A 16852-nucleotide genomic window follows, 5' to 3' on the forward strand; every position below is an offset into this window, starting at 1 on the left:
CAAGAGCAGCACCTTTTATTTGTAGTTTTGCTATTGTGATTTATTTTATTTATTTATCTTTCGCCCTTTTGTTTATAGTATTACTTGAGCACCTGTGTGTTCAATACGAGAGAACGGCCAGCCTTTTACCAGTGCTGGTATTCTGTTGCGCTTTGACAACAGTGCCACCTTGTGGCAGAAATAAATCAGTGCACCAAGAGGTGTTCAACAAAATAATTCTGTCTTGTGTCCAGTGAATTCCCACACAAAGGTATTGGAATAAGATTAAGTCTATTAGTGAGGAACATCTAGTGAGGGGGAGTACTGGGACAAAGTGGTATCATCAATATAAAAAGGGAAAAAGCTGGTGGAACATTTGCATTTTGCATGACAAACTGGGCAAAAGAGGTTAAGATTGAGGAAATAAAAAGAATGGAAAACATAGATAAAATATTGATGCCAAAATGAATGTTAAGAAACCAAAAATATGTAAATTATTAACCACAATAATTATCAAGAAAGGAAATAAAATGGAAACTAAAATAAAAGGACAGGAATATGTTAAAAATAAGGAAGAGATGTGCAGATATACACAGATGGATCAAAAGGATATGCTAAGAAAAACGGGATACGCTACTGTATACAACAATGTGAAATATGTAAAAGGGGAAGATTATCAAATAATTTATCAGTGTTTACTTTTAGTTGGTGGCATTTCTTATGGCCATAGACAAAATAGAGGAATTTAAAGAAAAAGGATATTGTGATTTTTACAGATTCTCTAAGCTCAATGCAGGCATTAGAATCAGAAAAAGGAGACAGGATAGATATATATGAGCTTATCCAGAAATTACATTCTAGCTATAAAAATGGCAAAACTATTCTGAGACTATACCCAAGCCACTGGGGTATCTTAGGAAATTAAATTGTGGATTTTGAAGCAAAAAAGCAACTCTAAATAAAGAAATAGACATAATAATAGCTTTGAGTCCTGCAGAAGAGAATGCAGTGGCTAAAGAAAACATAATGGATGTATATCAAGAACAATGGGAAACAGTGGAAGATTTTATTATATTAAAAAAAAAAACACTTGATAGTAGAACACACAGCATTAAATTATCATTTATACTGGACTGGGTTATGCAGTAATTGTGGTGAACAAGAAACAATGGAGCATATATTCAGGAAATGCAATATATAGTTTTTTTTTAATAATTGACAATGTTTTACATCGTATACGTTTCTGTAAATTCTTGAAAATGAAAACACATGTTACAATATACAAAACAAAACATAAGAAGTATCAAAGCAGTGTTCAAGAAAATTGAAAATTGTCTCTAAATCTTGGATTCCTCAAACTAGCCACCCTTTGCCTAATAACAGCTTCACAAACACGAGGCATTCGGTTAACAAGTTTCAGCAGGAAATCACCCAACGTGTCTTCCCAGCTCTTCTGCAGCAATTCCCGGAGATGTAGGGCACTTGTGGGTAGCTTTGCTTTGACTCTTCTGTCCAATTCGTCCCATACAAGTTCAATGGGATTGAGGTCTGCAGACTCGGCAGGCTGAGCTTGTATTTCAGGGGCAGTTAATCGCCGGTTTCGCAGACTTGTGACCCAAATGAACTTGTTCTCTGATTCTGAGGTCACCCTTGGCCTGCCTGACCTTGTTCGGTCCTCATGAGTGCCAGTTTCTTCAAATCGTTCGATGGTCTTGGACACAGCAGTTACAGACACTTGCAAAGTTCTTGCGATTTGTCATAAAGATTGATCTTCATTTCAAGTAATTACAGACTTTTTTCTTTGCTTAACTGAGCGTATTTTGCCATTTACTGCCCCCTTACATTCAGGAATGACAAACTTGTGCCTATGCTACCTATATTTATAGTAATCATGGACTTTCACCTGTTAACAATAATTGGTGACAAAAGGTTAATTAGGTAACATGCTAGTTAACTCAGAGGACATCTAACAAAGACACTTTTATACTTAAGGCCAGTGTTCTAACACCGTGTTATACACATTTCAGACTTTTAACTGACTTGTGCTTCGGACTGAAATCCCCTTGCTTTGGGTGACCATAGCTTTGAAACTGACAAGATTTACATTTTCATTTAAAAATAAAATTTTTGAATGCTTCACTTATGTTTATCAGCTTATATAAGTACATGTATCATATAATGAAATATTAAGTGTCTATAGACAAGTTTATACAGTTAAAAGCAAAGATAATCATGAAAAACCTGGTTTCAAGCAGGTGTACTCAAACTTTTGACTGGTACTATATATATATATATATATATATATATATATATATATATATATATATATATATATATATATATATATATTCAGAAAAGAAACACATTAAACAGAAAATTAATGGAAATATTAATCAAAGTAACATCAAAAAATTATATTCTGAAGGTAGAAGGTAGAGAAAAACAAATGGAGAAAGAGAAATGTATATTATAATTCATAAAAAACAGGGAAATGGGAGAAGCTACAAGAAAAGGTAGAGGGCGCTCATCGTCTCCATTTAGATGGCATGCGCCAACAAACCCTAAAAAGACGACAACGACGACGATGACCAGGGAAGACAAACAGGCAGGTGGGTTACATAACAGACGGGAATAAACAAAGCAGCGGTGGAATACAGCAGACGAGCTCTATCACTTAAAAACTACAGAAACTAGAGATGTTTTCTAAATGATTATTTTTTAGTAAGAAAATAAAAAATAGCGAGTGGTTTTACTGACATATATAAATTTATTTTTGTCTAACTCATATTTTTGGAGAATTCTACATTTAAGGTGCTTTCCCAATTAATATCGAAAAGTAGCAAGCCTATGTATAACTTATTACAATGACACTTGATGTGATTAAATGGAGGGATGATCAACAAGTAGCATTAAAAAGTGACTGTACAGGGCATGCAAATCTGGAGAATTACTGAATATCAATGTTCATATTTGCAATCAATCACAGAGAACTGCTGGGTAGGTTTATCCACTGACTGACTGTTGCTAAAACAAACTGACGGCTATCGTCGTCTGAATCATTGCTCTCACTGCCTGAGGAGATTAGACTAGGGCAGTCTAACGTTAACGGTTCATAAAGGTACCATTTTATTGTGCTGGAATTATTCTCTTCATCCAGGATATTTGTATATCTGCGTGCAAATGGCCTGCCTTTGTGTGTAGCTATAGGCGACAACTGCGGATATCAATGCTGTCATGTCACATCACCATGCCATGTTTACAATGCAGTGCACTGAAGCTTGTTGTGGTTTGAACACTTTGTGCATCAAAATAGCTCATCACAACAATAGGGGGGGGGGGGGGGATGCTGTAAAATGTGACAAAAGCTTTTGAAACTTTCAGTTCCCTGAAAGTACCCTCTAAGAAACGTATGTTAATGAATGACACAAAATTATTTGTGCACAAAATATTTTAACTTTCACAATATTATTTATATATCTTTATGTTGTTTTTAGCAATAATGAAATACAATAGTTTCAGGTCTACAGGTGCCCACTTCACTTCTTTAAAACATGTATTTACATTGATATTTGAGTACTGTATATGATACAAATAGTTTAAAACAATTCCAAAAAAAAAATCATGTCTTCATTTAATTTGACTTTTGTTCTTTACAATATCTAAATAAGCTGAATAACAAATAAGGCAAGCTAAATCTCTAATTTGGTGACCCCTTATTTTTATTTCTGTGTTAAATATATTGCAGAAATAGCATATTTTATCCTTCTAAGTTTAAGAACAAATAGAGACAATGGAGTACTCATATTTAAGATTAATACTGTCTGTTGCATACGTGTGACAGCTATATAGGTATTTTATTGTATCACTGCTATTAGTTTAACAGAATAAAAACAACACATTGATGAAAAAAAAACAAAAAACAACAAAAAAAAAACATGTTTTTCCTTCAGCAAAAGAGGAAAAGGTCAGGGCTGGAATTACGGGGGCTGGGGGGGGGGGCTCAATCCCTTTAAGTTGCTCCAAATAGCTTGAATTCCAAATTTACTGTTTAACATGTTTTAAGCTGACAGGTATCACTTAAAACAGAAATGACCCTGCTAAAAACATGTTAATTGTATGATGACATTCCTGCTATGTCTGTGCAGTTTTTCAGTACTAATCAATGATAATGAGAAAACATCTCTTGACAATCGGAAAACTTCTCCGCGCATTTTACATTGGCTTATGTTTATGCTTATATTAAGGACGATTAAATAGTATTCCTTTTGTAAGTAAAGAAGTGATAACATTTCAATTGATCAGAAAAGGATTCCGACTTAATCTTATTACAGCTTGATCCATATCTCAGCCTATACTGTTGACTCAAAATAAATTCCAACTAAGATCAGCAAAGAAATTTGTGTTTCTGCAATCAGGCCAGCTTTTAACCAAAACTCAGAAAAGCTGATTATCTGTGAAAAGGTGGAGAAGCTTATGGCTTGCAGCGGGCTTCATTTATTGACAGTCAAAAGATAGGATATTTAACACATTTCACCACCTTTAATAGTAATAGTTTAATAGTAGAAACTGGCTGAAAAAAATGTCCTAGTGTCTATTATTCATGGCACAATAATGGTCCAAGCAGAAACTGCAATAGAAAAAAGCGCTATACAGAACAAATACCATGTCATATTAAATGGGAAGAAATTACATATTTGCGAAAAAAATAGATTCTATGAAGTAAAAAGTTGGAAAGAGAAATCAGACAGAAGATGCTGTTTCTTAGACAGGGACTCAATTTTCAGCAGTAATCAGCAATAAAATAGATTGTTTTGTGAAATGAGAATCTCAGAATTTTATACTATTGGATTGCTACTGTGTAATGTAAGAAATATACTTGTTGTGTAGAACAAAAATTACAAAGACTAACATAATTTATTCACAAAACAAATGTTTTTTTAAAGAGATTCCACTCTGAATATCACCATGACTCTCTTTCAATGTGATATTAGATCAAACATTGCCAAAGTGAAAATAAAAACCCTAGAGCTTCCCCATAGCTTGGATGTTGGAATATTTCCATACTGTCCCAGTATAAGGACTTAAAAATCTGGTCATCTCCTTAATATAGAAAGAATGGCACAGAGCATTCATTATACATCTGAGAATGTTTAAATGGGAAACATTATGGTGGTGATGGAAGAATAAGCGCAATATGATTTGCGGGTGAAAAACTCCCATAATGCTGCCATAAATCTTGTTCAGCAGACAAAAAAGTCTTTTACTGACCGCTAAAAATGCAGTGTATGTAAAGAATGGTGTTCACCTGGCGTTCTGCACCCACTATCAAATGTGCACTCTGCCACCATTAATCCATTACATTTATATTGAAATGCATTAAAATGAAGAAAAGAGCATGGAATTGAATAGAGGCTAAGCAGGTACAAACATTATAATGTGATGTAAGGACTTTGCCTTGCACTTAGGCAATTGCTGACCCTCTGAAAACTTTACACCTTGCATTCGAAACAAGCCACTTACCGTGGCAACAACACTGAGTGCATCCTGAATGCAGAGGAGCTGAGGATGCAGGGAATTTGTTTAAGAGTTCAATAGTTTATAGAGTTTCGTAACTGAGCTTTTAGGTACAGTTCCAAAAGCTTGAACAGTTTGCGCTCCAAAGGGCTGGTTTGATTTTGTTCAAATTCCAGTTCGCTGCTGCTCTAGTTAACAGGCTTTGTGTTTGAGTGTTTGTGCTCTGCTCCAGAGGGTGTTTGAACCCAGCGTGTGTTTGAATCCAGCGTGTGTTTGAATTCCAATTAACTGCTGCTCTAGTTAACAGGCTTTGTGTTTGAGTGCTTGAGCTTTCATAAGGTAAGAAAAAAATTAGATATATCTCCCCTCTGTAAATGTCACAGCTCCAAAAATGAAGTCGGACACATCTGCCCTAGTCATCACAGGGCTGCTATTTACAGATTATATGCATTGATTTACTTGCCCCTGTTGGGTATGAAGAGATGTTAATAAATCACACAACAAAGTGGGAAACCAAGCAGTATAAATGCAGCGTTAAAGAGCAGCTGTATTAGATCTGTTTAGATAATTCAAATGGACACTGACATGCACCACACTCAGGGCTTCAATTACTATTATGCATTATATGACAACACAGCTAAAAATCTGAACACAGCAAGTATGCCAGTAACATACACCCCCCACAATGGCTGTCAATTCAATATTAGAGTTGCCAGTGTAGTATAGTATAGTACAGAATGAATCATTGGACATTAGGTAAGCAAATGGAAGTGTATATTCAATTGAATGATTTACACTATGTGGAATGACTTTATGCTCTCAAGATACATTTACAAAATGTAAGTGAGACATAAGGACACATCTACAGATAGAGAGGCCCCTCCATATAGCCCCCCAATCTGCTAAATAATGTCAATACAATAATGTTTCATACAATTAAATAACAGGTTCTGCAGATACACCCACCCCTTGTTATATCGCCCCTCGCTATACTGTGGATTCAGATATATCGCAGTCCTGGAGTTGGCTCCCCATTTTTACTGTCTAACTGCATATGCCTTAGCTGCAAAATAATAGGCACTTAGAATTACTGTTCGTTTTATTTCGTACTGCACAACACAGCGACAGCACTAGCAAAAACAGCAAAAGACACAGACAGTGACGTCAGCTTCCTAGCAACAAGCCTGTTATGTTGTTGTTGTGAATGGATTCTTTCAATGCAGTGGGTTTGTGCATCTGAGAAAGGAGAGGAAGTCTCATGAAATTAATTAGAGACTGAAGACGATGAGACGCAATTACCTCCCACTGTATGAATTAAATGGTGTGCTGCTTTTTATGCGAAAAATGAGAAAAGGCAGGTTGCGTATAGGATTTATATTGGACTCTGACACACCCCATAAAACAAGGGAGTGGCTGTACAGTATTTGATAGCCTGTTTGTTTTTCTATGGGGCTCTTGCTATATCGCAGCCCTCGATATATAGCAGGTTTATATTGAACCCGCGATATATCCAGTGGGTGGTGTATAAAGCATGATGGAGATGGATCAATTTATTGACGGACAGACAGTGATATTGTCAGTAGCCTTTGCTATCTAATAGTAATACTGAGTTACATGCCAATCGGAGAATCCTTCAGGAATATGGGAAAAAAAGTGAAGTGTGACAATATTGCAGAAGTGTGTATGAATCACCTTCACTATATCTATCCATGTGGAGTTCCATATTGCAGACGGGTGTATGAATCACCTTCACTATATCTATCCATGTGGAGTTCCATATAGCAGACGTCCGTATGAATCACCTTCACTATATCTATCCATGTGGAGTTCCATATTGCAGAAGTGCATATGAATCACCTTCACTATATCTATCCATGTGGAGTTCCATATTGCAGAAGTGCATATGAATCACCTTCACTATATGTATCAATGTGGAGTTCCATATTGATCTTGTTGGGAAGTTAAAATCATGTCAGCTGTTTCAGCACACTGGGTTAATAATGCAGGATTAAAATATAGATGCAGAACTGCATTTGCTCATACAGTGCCTATAGAAAGTCTACACCCCCTTTCAAAATGTTCACCTTTTGTTGCCTTATAGCCTGAAATTAAAATGCATTAAAATAGTTTTTTTTGTTTTGTCTACACATCCTAACCTACAACTTCCAAGTGAAAAAAATGTTTTAGAAATCTGTAGAAAATTAATTAAAAATAAAAACTGAAATAGCTTGGTTGGATAAGTGTCCACCTCCCTTGTAATAGCAATCCTAAATTAGCTCAGGTGTAACCAATCGCCTTCAAAATCACACATCAAGTTAAGTGGCCTCCACCTGTAATAAATTGTAGTGATTCACATGATTTTAGGATAATTTCAGCAGTTTCTGTAGGTTCCCTCTGCTAGGTAGTGCATTTCAAAGCAAAGACTCAACCATAAGCACCAAGGCGCTTTCAAAAGAACTGTGGGACAAAGTTGTTGAAAGGCACAGATCAGGGGATGGGTATAAAAAAAATATCAAAGGCCTTGAATATCCCTTGGAGCATGGTTAAGATGATTATTAAGAAGTGGAAGGTGTATGGCACCACCAAGACCCAGCCTAGATCAGGCCGTTCCTCCAAACTAGATGACCGAGCAAAAAGGAGACTGATCAAAGAGGCTACCAAGAGGCCAATGGCAACTTTGCAAGAGCTACAGGCTTTTATGGTCAAGGTGTGCATGTGACAACAATATTCCAAGCACTCCACAGATCTGGCCTGTATGGTAGGGTGGCAAGAAGGAATTCCTTTTGAGGTATGCAAAAAAAACTCAGGAGATTCTGTTGCCATACGGCAAAAAGTTTTGTGGTCTGACGAAACTAAAATGGAACTTTTTGGCCTAAATGCAAAGCATTATGTTTGGCGCAAACCAAACACAGCGCATCACCCAAAGAACGCCATCCCTGCTGTGAAGCATGGTGGTGGCAGCATGATGTTACGGGGATGTTTCTCATCGGCAGGGACTGGGGCACTTGTCAGGATAGAAGGAAAAATGAATGGAGCAAAGTACAGAGAAGTCCTTGAGGAAAACCTGCTGCCCTCTGCAAGAGAGTTGAAACTGGGAAGGAAGTTCACCTTTCAGCATGACAACGACCCAAAGTACACAGCCAAAGCTACAATGAAGTGGCTAAGGAACAAAAAGGTAAATTGAATGGCCAGTCAGAGCCCCGACCTAAATCCAATCGAAAATGTGTGGCATGACTTGAATATTGCTGTCCATCAATGCTCCCCAAGGAATTTGCAGAGCTTGAACAGTTTTGTAATGAAGAATGGTCAAATATTGCCAAATCTAGGTGTGCAAAGTTGGTAGAGACCTATCCCAACAGACTCACAGCTGTACTTGCTGCCAAAAGTGCTCACACCAAGTATTAATATATACTTTTTTCTCAATAAAAACTTTTTCCCTTAGCAGTGTGGAGTATGGTGTGTAGATATGTGGAAAAAAGTCCTAATTTAAATGCATGAAACTCTGAGGCACTGACATAACAAAATGTGAAAAAAAGATCAAGGGGGTGTAGATTTTCTATAGGCACTGTATCTGGATTACTTTCCAGTGATCTACTTAAAGAGCCAGTATCACGTCTACATCATTAAAAGCAATCAGAAAAGGATCAGTGAAGGCTACTGCCCAGCCTGACTTGTATTACTTAGTGTTTATGATTTTGTTTAGTTTGACTATTTATTTTTACTCTGTGTGTTTATTTTTGTATTTTATTGCTTTAAAAATAAACGGCACCGCAGCGCCTTTTGCCCTGCAGCACTTGCCTCTGTGTTTGTTCCTGCATCTGGCCTGACGTTATCACTCAGTCATTCGTGTGACAAGCCCCTATTTTCAAGACTCCCCTCACTGATATAATATAGACCACAAGAATCTAAGAGAATATGTAGTCCACAGTGAGATGCATCTATCTGGGGAACTTTTAAAAGACACACTTCCATGTAATAGACCATGATGTACTACCTATAAATACATTAACACCCAAACTGAGATTAGAAGTACTAAATCATCATTCAACATCCATGAACCTTTTACATGCACCTTTAAGAATGGTATACTGCATTATATGCAAGAAATGCAATTAACTGTACATTGGGCAAAGTAAAAGATGTTTAGCAGACCGTTTTGTGGAACATTTACAAAGCATTCGAATCAAAAGTAAAAGACGTTTATCAGATCGCTTTGTGGAACATTTACAAAGCATTTGAATCAACACCACTGCATTTCCAGTAGCCCGATTGAAGACATCATCTGTGGAATCAGTCAGTGTTGTGGAAAAAATGCTGCTCAAAAACAAATGGAACGAGAGTTTATCTTCAAACTTCTTGGAATGAACATTCTATTCTGACAATCATGACATCATCCACAGAATTCTTGAAAAATAATAACTTTAATGAGTAGAATTGTAAATCTTGAAAAACTACTCACTTCTAAATCTTTTGTAGTCATCTTTGTATTACTTTAGTATAAATACATGTTAACTTGGATTCATATGTTGTTTTTTTCTGACTTTATGTGAACGAAAAGACACACATTTGCCCATTTTCCCATTGGAAATAGTGATATTTTGAAATATCACTGTCCTGGTCACAAAAGCAAAGTTTGTGGGGAATAATAGCCATTTTCTATACTTTTGAGGCATAAGCAATTAGGAAATAACACTTACTACCCAGGAACAAAACTTGTGTTACATAGTGTCACTGATGGACCTCCTCCCTTTTGTAAATATTTCTGTTCTTATAAAACTCCAGTGTGATTCCATTGCAGTGATATAAGGTGTGCCTTAATGTACACAAAAAAAACCCCATCACAGTTTTACTGCCAATCTGAGTGTTTCAGACCTGTGCTTCTCAAGATGAAGGACATGAGTAAGCCTGCCTCAAACACTGCATGAGCCTACAATTTACATGGTTCATTTTCAGGAGCACATTAAGAATAATTTATTTTTCCTTTTTCATCTCTGACAAACCTCCTCGCTTACTGTTTCTGCAGCCGTAACTGTTGCAGGGAGACGCCGTCATGGATACTGTAATACCCTGCCGACTGCCAGCCAGCAGTTTAAAGTAACTTACAAGTAACATTTACATATGCTGTGACCGGAGCCTCCGACCAGGGACGTATGGGCGAACTCTCCACGGATACGGGATAACACCTCAAACATATCAACCAGCACCATAGATATCAAACGATAGGCCCATACCCGGCGATCCCTCAAATCACCGAGCCACGCTAACACAGGTTTAGTGAGGAGGACGGGGGATTGATGAGCGCTAGCTGGAGAAAGGGCAGGCTGGCGTATAGTGAGCGAGGTCAGGACAGACCATGGGGCACCTGCGGGTCACGGAAACACAGGAGAGCCGGCCGGAGACAAAAGAAGACACGAACACAGATGGAGGGGCGCAATAAACAGGAGAAGAAGAAGAGCTCGCAGTGGGAGCAGGAGCTGAAAGGTAAGGACAGGCTGGAGCATAGCAAATATGCGGCGTCGAACTAGACGGGAGTTACGATCGGATCGCAGCAAGCGGTCCGAGACAACAATGAATCACGCATGAAATTGGCAGCGCACAAACGCCACGCACTGAAGGAACCCACGAAAGAAAAAAAACGGGGTGAAAGCTGGGGGGGCGGGGAAGACCCCACTCCCCAAAAGAGAGCAGACGCCAGAGAGATGGCAGCGCACCAGCAAAAAAAGACGCTAGCGCCCGGGGACGGGATGGGACAACCATATAGCCCAGGCGCCCCCGGCACCGGGACGCGTTAAGGATTTGAAAAGCAGGGACCGGAACGCCAGACCGGTGCGTGTCCGTGGAGGGCACAGGGCGAAGACGGAGATGCGGAACAGCTGACAGCAGACCAAACTGTAGGGACACCACAGAAAAAAACAGTACATAGAACGCGAGAGGAACAAAGCAAGAACTAGTCGCCGCAGAGATTAAAAGAGGGGCATGTAGGCGACGAGGCGAAGGAAAAGGAACGGGAGGAACTGAAAGGAGTCTCAAGAATAGGCACGAGGAATGGGCAACAGGACAAGCAGCAGAACCGAAAAAGGCAACGGGGGTGGAAAGAAGCCTGCAGTACAATACTGACAGCACAGCAGGCAGAACCGAGAAGCGGCCGCGGCGATGGCAGCCAAAACCAACGACGGCGGGAACCAGCCAGAAAGGTAGAGTGGGAAACGGAATGCCAACCTCTATAGAACCGGAGCGAAGGAAGGGGAAGGGGGGAGAGGGGGCCTGGGGGGATGGGAGGCTGAGGGGCCCCCCCAATGGGGCGGACGAGGCGAGACCACGGCTCCCGGACGTCGAAAAACAACCAGAGCAGGGAACCACAGTGCGAAGGTTAAGGGGGGATGAAGAACACCAAAAAACAGAGTTTAGAAGGGGTGTAAAGGGAAAGCAAGAGGGCAGGGAGGACGCGCGATGGGAACATCCCGCGTGTTGACGAAGCAACTCTAGGGAGGAACGGTAGTCTAGTAAGCGTCGAAGGGAGAACAGGGGAGGCGAGACCGGAAGCGGGCGGGGAGCAACGGAAAGAGGTGTAAAAGAGCAGCTGTACAGAGTCATGTGCCGGGGCCAGACCAAGGGAAAGAGATCAGACAGTACGAAAGGACGCCGTAATGAGCTCGACAAAACAAAGCGAGGAGGAGGGTTAGGGGTTCAATAGGAAAGAGAGGAGAGAGCGAGCCGTGTGGCCAAACGCAAGAGGACCAGGAGCCGGCCAGCATAGATCATGGAACGAGGAGTTGAGAGGGCCCCCCCTCTCGGGCGAGGGGAACGCGCATACTCAGCGAGACCAGGGGCGCAGCAACAACAGGGGCGGGGGGAACAGGCGCCACGAGGGGGCACGACAGAGCGGACAGACCACAAGGGGTGTGGGGAGCAGGGGAGGCACGCAGCACGGAAACGAGGCTCAGAGAGGGATAAGAAAACGCCAGACAGCAGAAACGTAACACACTGAAACCGGAAGGCCCCGGGATTTCAAATGTACTGCCCAGTCGGGGGGAGAGACTGCAGAGGCACCGCAAAAACAATGGGCAAGAGCAAGCAGAATAGGAGATCGAGGGGTATACATAACGGGCGTCAAACGCTCCAACTGCCAGAAATTACAACAGAGCTAAAGACTAAGGACGAAAGGATCTAAGGACCGGTGGCAAGCAGAAGAGACGGATAGGAAGCCACGCCGCAACCACGCGCAGTAGATAATCAGAAGGAATACCCAAAAAAGTAGAGCTAGCATATAATGACGCAAGGTACGAGACTAGCAAGCCCCAAAGCGACAGAACGCAGGTGTAACCGGAGGGATACGATGAAAGAGAATGACAGATAACAGGGAAGGGGCTGGGATAACAGAAGCAAAGGGAACCTGCAAAAAGAAGAACCTCGGAACGCCCGAGGGGGATGCCAATAAATGCACAGACGAGGCCAACCCTATAGCAAGTCCACTGCCCAACACCAAGCACGGTTGCGGAAAGAAGGAACAGTAGGGGAAAGCCGCAATCATGAACCAGGCGGCGGCCCACGCCAGGTTCAGTGAGAGAAAAGAAAGGAGAGGAAGCCGGAAGAAATCCCGATGAATTGGACCTTAGTAGACAGACACCGGACAGTAGATAAACCGAGAGAAAGGGGGCCATCAAGCATTGAGCGAAGAAAGGGACAAGTGACGGGACACACACACCTGACGACGCGCAGTGTGGGAAGGGCAGGAGTAGCTGACCGGAGGGGACATGCCGGTAATGCCCGCCCGCCCAGGCCACGGTAAGACCGGGGGAGGGAGGTGTCGAGGGTAGCAGCTGGCCGCGGAGAGCCCTGGAGCGCGGAATGGCAGACAGAGAAACATAGGCCAAAGTATCGGAGGGAGGGCCAAAAGCAAGGCCAGTGTGTGTGAGATAAGCCCACCCGGCGGGCACACCACAACCCACCCACAAGGGAATACCGAGGGTGCGTGAGCGGAAGACTGGAAGCCCCCCACACCACAGCGAGGAGACCGGAGAGAATAGTCGACACCCTACTGGAAAGCCGGCAAGCGCAGAGGTGGGGGCCGGAGGGCAGGGTGACACAGCAACGACGCGGGGGGGGGGGGAGGGCAAAGCGGGCCGCGAAGCAGAGCTGGACTGGGCGCCGGAGCAGGAGAAACCCGAGGGACAGAGCGGTCACCACAAAGAAGCAGGGGGTGTAGAACATAGAAGGGATTGAACCGAGGACACAACCCGCACCCCGGGGTGCGCAGCCACAGCAGGAGGCAGTGGGGACTGCAAAGGCCGGCCGGAATTAAATGGGTGACCATCTGGACAGAGAGGAAATAGAGGGGGGGGGGGAGCTCCCGGCGGACCGGCAAGGGGTCGGGCAAAGGGAACAAGGAACCCGGGCGGAAAGTCGGACATTGCAAGGGTAGGTGAAAAGCGGCTAGCGAGAAAGCAATAACAACAGGGCGGCAGGGACAACACACCAAGACCGAGGGGACGGGGAGACGGGGTGACAGGCCGACGGAGGGGGTAGGACAAGGGGGACCGCATTACCCAGAGGCGAGAGCAGAGTGGGGTGTAAAGAGGGGGGGGGCGTTAAAATGAGAGACTGGGCCGCGTAAGGGCAGACCAACCGAAAAGAACCGGAGAAAAAAGGAGGGTGGGGTGGGGAGCACGGTAGGGCGAAGAACGGTGGGGGGCGAAACAGACGAAAAGGAGCCGACAAACCCAACACCGGCACGGCCCGGAGCACAGCCATTGGGATAGGGCGCCAACCACAACAACGAAAAAGCACGCACTGAAAAGAACTGGGGTGTGGGGGGCGGGGGGAGGGAAAGACAGAACGTGTGGTTAATAGAGGAATCAAGACCCGGGAATGTGATCAAAGGAGTGTACACAGCACAGCGGTATCACTTTGTACAAGCAAATTGTAGATGACAGCCTACGGCTGTATCACGTTGATACACCAAGCAGTAAACACCCTGCACACCAAAATGCGTTGCTGGCGGTCTGCGTCTGCACGGACGGAATTCAAGGCCACCGGACGCACTGACCCACACGTGGCCACACCAGCAGATAACATCACAAGAAGAACGAGCAAAGCCCGCATGTCAAAGTCCAAGATTCGGAAGACAATAATATAACACACGTTAAATTATACAGGCCTATATATTATATACATATTCTTGTAACCTTGTATTGCTGGGTAACACCAAATAAATGCCAAATAAATACATAAACAGGAATTATTTCATTCAGTTGCCCTACACAAATAAATCAAAGAGATTTGCAAAACAAAATGACTACCGGAACGTACTGTGTTGAGAAATTGTACTTTTACCAGTGGAGGTTTGAGATCTTGCAATTTTCATGTTAAATGTGCTTTTTATTATCCCTGAACGCTAAAGTGAGTGTGGAATAATGCAGATTTTAATGTTAGGTATGAGAATTCCCCTTAAAATATATTTCTGGAAATTCATTTCTATTTAAATACTGTTATGTAAGATAAATAGAGTTTGTTCTAAAAATGCTACTAGTACTGAATTGGTATTTAATAAAACTGTATTTAAAAAAAAAGTACTTTGAAAGTTTTAGTTTCCATCACTTAAAATATGAGATATTGCTTGAATGTCAAACTGGAGCAGGGCTCAGAGGATAATGTAAACAACAATGTTTTTTCACTGATGCAAAGTCAGTGGACAAAAGGAAAGGAACAACTTCACTGGTGAATCTGTGAAAGGGATCTTGCTTTTACAGCACAACTTCAGGCACACATCTTGCAAAGAATTTCAAAGCTACTTCAACCACTGCTGAGAAGGATACGCTCTGTAGAGAAATATGCATGGGCACAAAGAAGCATAGTACGAAAGGGATGTTTGGTGCACAGATTTGACAGTTATCTTGCAAAGACTTTTTTGATTGCTAAGCAACAGAGTACTGACTGTACATGTATGCAGCAGACTCTCACAGGTTAGTAGGACTGGTGGAGGTCTTAGAAATTGGTGATGAAAATCACCACGGCTGTTTTTCAAATACTAATTTATAGATCCAATGACAATTAGCACAGTACCTGTGCCAATCTGGGCCAATTCACAGGGCAATTCCAAAAGGAATGTAGCCACACCCTACCAGATTAAATACTAGCAATGTGGAACAAGCTACTCAAAATATTTAACCAATATTAATGAACTTACCAATAAAGACTCTGTGGAAATCTTCAGAAAACCACAGGTTAAGCGTGACCTCCACCTGCTATGGATTCTAACTCAGTTCTGCTTAGGCTGAAGCTGTTTTTCAGACACCAATTCAGTTAGGAAGACAAGAGCTAAGCATCCATTATTAGAATCAGATTGTAGTTTATACAGATGTAAAAATAGAATGTCTAATTACGCTCCCTTACTACAGCAACTCCACACAACAACACAAGAGAACTGAGGGTCAATGGGTGCCCTTGGACCCACAAGCCAATCGCCTCTTTACAAGGAGGATCTCTACAGTGGGTGTCAGCAACCTAACTGTCAATGAAGGACAAAGGCCAGCCATGCAGGGGTCCGCTTGAGTTCACTGGGTGCCTGACCAGTAGGGTCTGCTGTACCACGATGAGGAAAAACCAGAGGAATCAGAAGAGTCATAAACAATCCGACACTCGCTATGGAAAGTGAGTGCATAGCCAGCAAATGAACCTGTGCTCCCCTGACTGTAGGACTCTCCCTGCAACAGCATGCAGCTGTTTGTTTATCAGGTGAGCCGCTCTGGGGGCCGTTATCTTAATCTTTATCACAGTTTTTATTTGATTTGTTTTTTTACCATATATTTACTACTTTTAAGCACTAGAAAATACCACACCATGTCTAATATTTGTAGTGTACAATAGCTTCTAGATATTTAAGTGACATTATTGATATTAACTTAGAAGTGTAACTGTATGGCTTTCAGATCAAAACCAGCTAGTGTGACTTTAATAATTTTAAGCCTCTATGACATTGACCTTGGACTGAGAGGAACAATAGTTCATTGAACAAGTTAGAAAAACTTGTTTGAAACTACCGTGAGTCTCTATATAACTCCAATAGTTTTGCTGTTTTCACCATGATGCAGCGGCAAAACTAAATCACTTAGAATTACCGGTACCAAAAGTCTGAAACTTTCTTACATCAAATGTGAAAAAAAACATAAATGCCTCTTATAAACAATGAGACATAAGTCGTCAAATTAAGGTAAAATAGTTCTCCTTCTTCTTCCGTTTCTTACATTTTAGTTTTTTAAGAGTGTGAAGTGACTTTTCAAATAGAAAAGCTAAATAACTGGACATCTACCAATTATGTGATTCCACATGTTGGTCAACGTCAAAATATACCAGGGAACGC

General features: G+C 41.7%; 1 protein-coding gene across 1 annotated transcript in view; it reads right to left on the reverse strand.

Annotated features, from left to right (window-relative positions):
- The window catches only part of patj (PATJ crumbs cell polarity complex component), a 250035-nt gene that overhangs the window by 77324 nt on the left and 155859 nt on the right, over window positions 1-16852 (reverse strand). The gene's annotated exons all lie outside the window — the stretch shown is intronic.

Source organism: Polyodon spathula, chromosome 18 (assembly GCF_017654505.1).
Source record: "Polyodon spathula isolate WHYD16114869_AA chromosome 18, ASM1765450v1, whole genome shotgun sequence".
Classification (NCBI taxonomy): Eukaryota; Metazoa; Chordata; class Actinopteri; order Acipenseriformes; family Polyodontidae; genus Polyodon; species Polyodon spathula.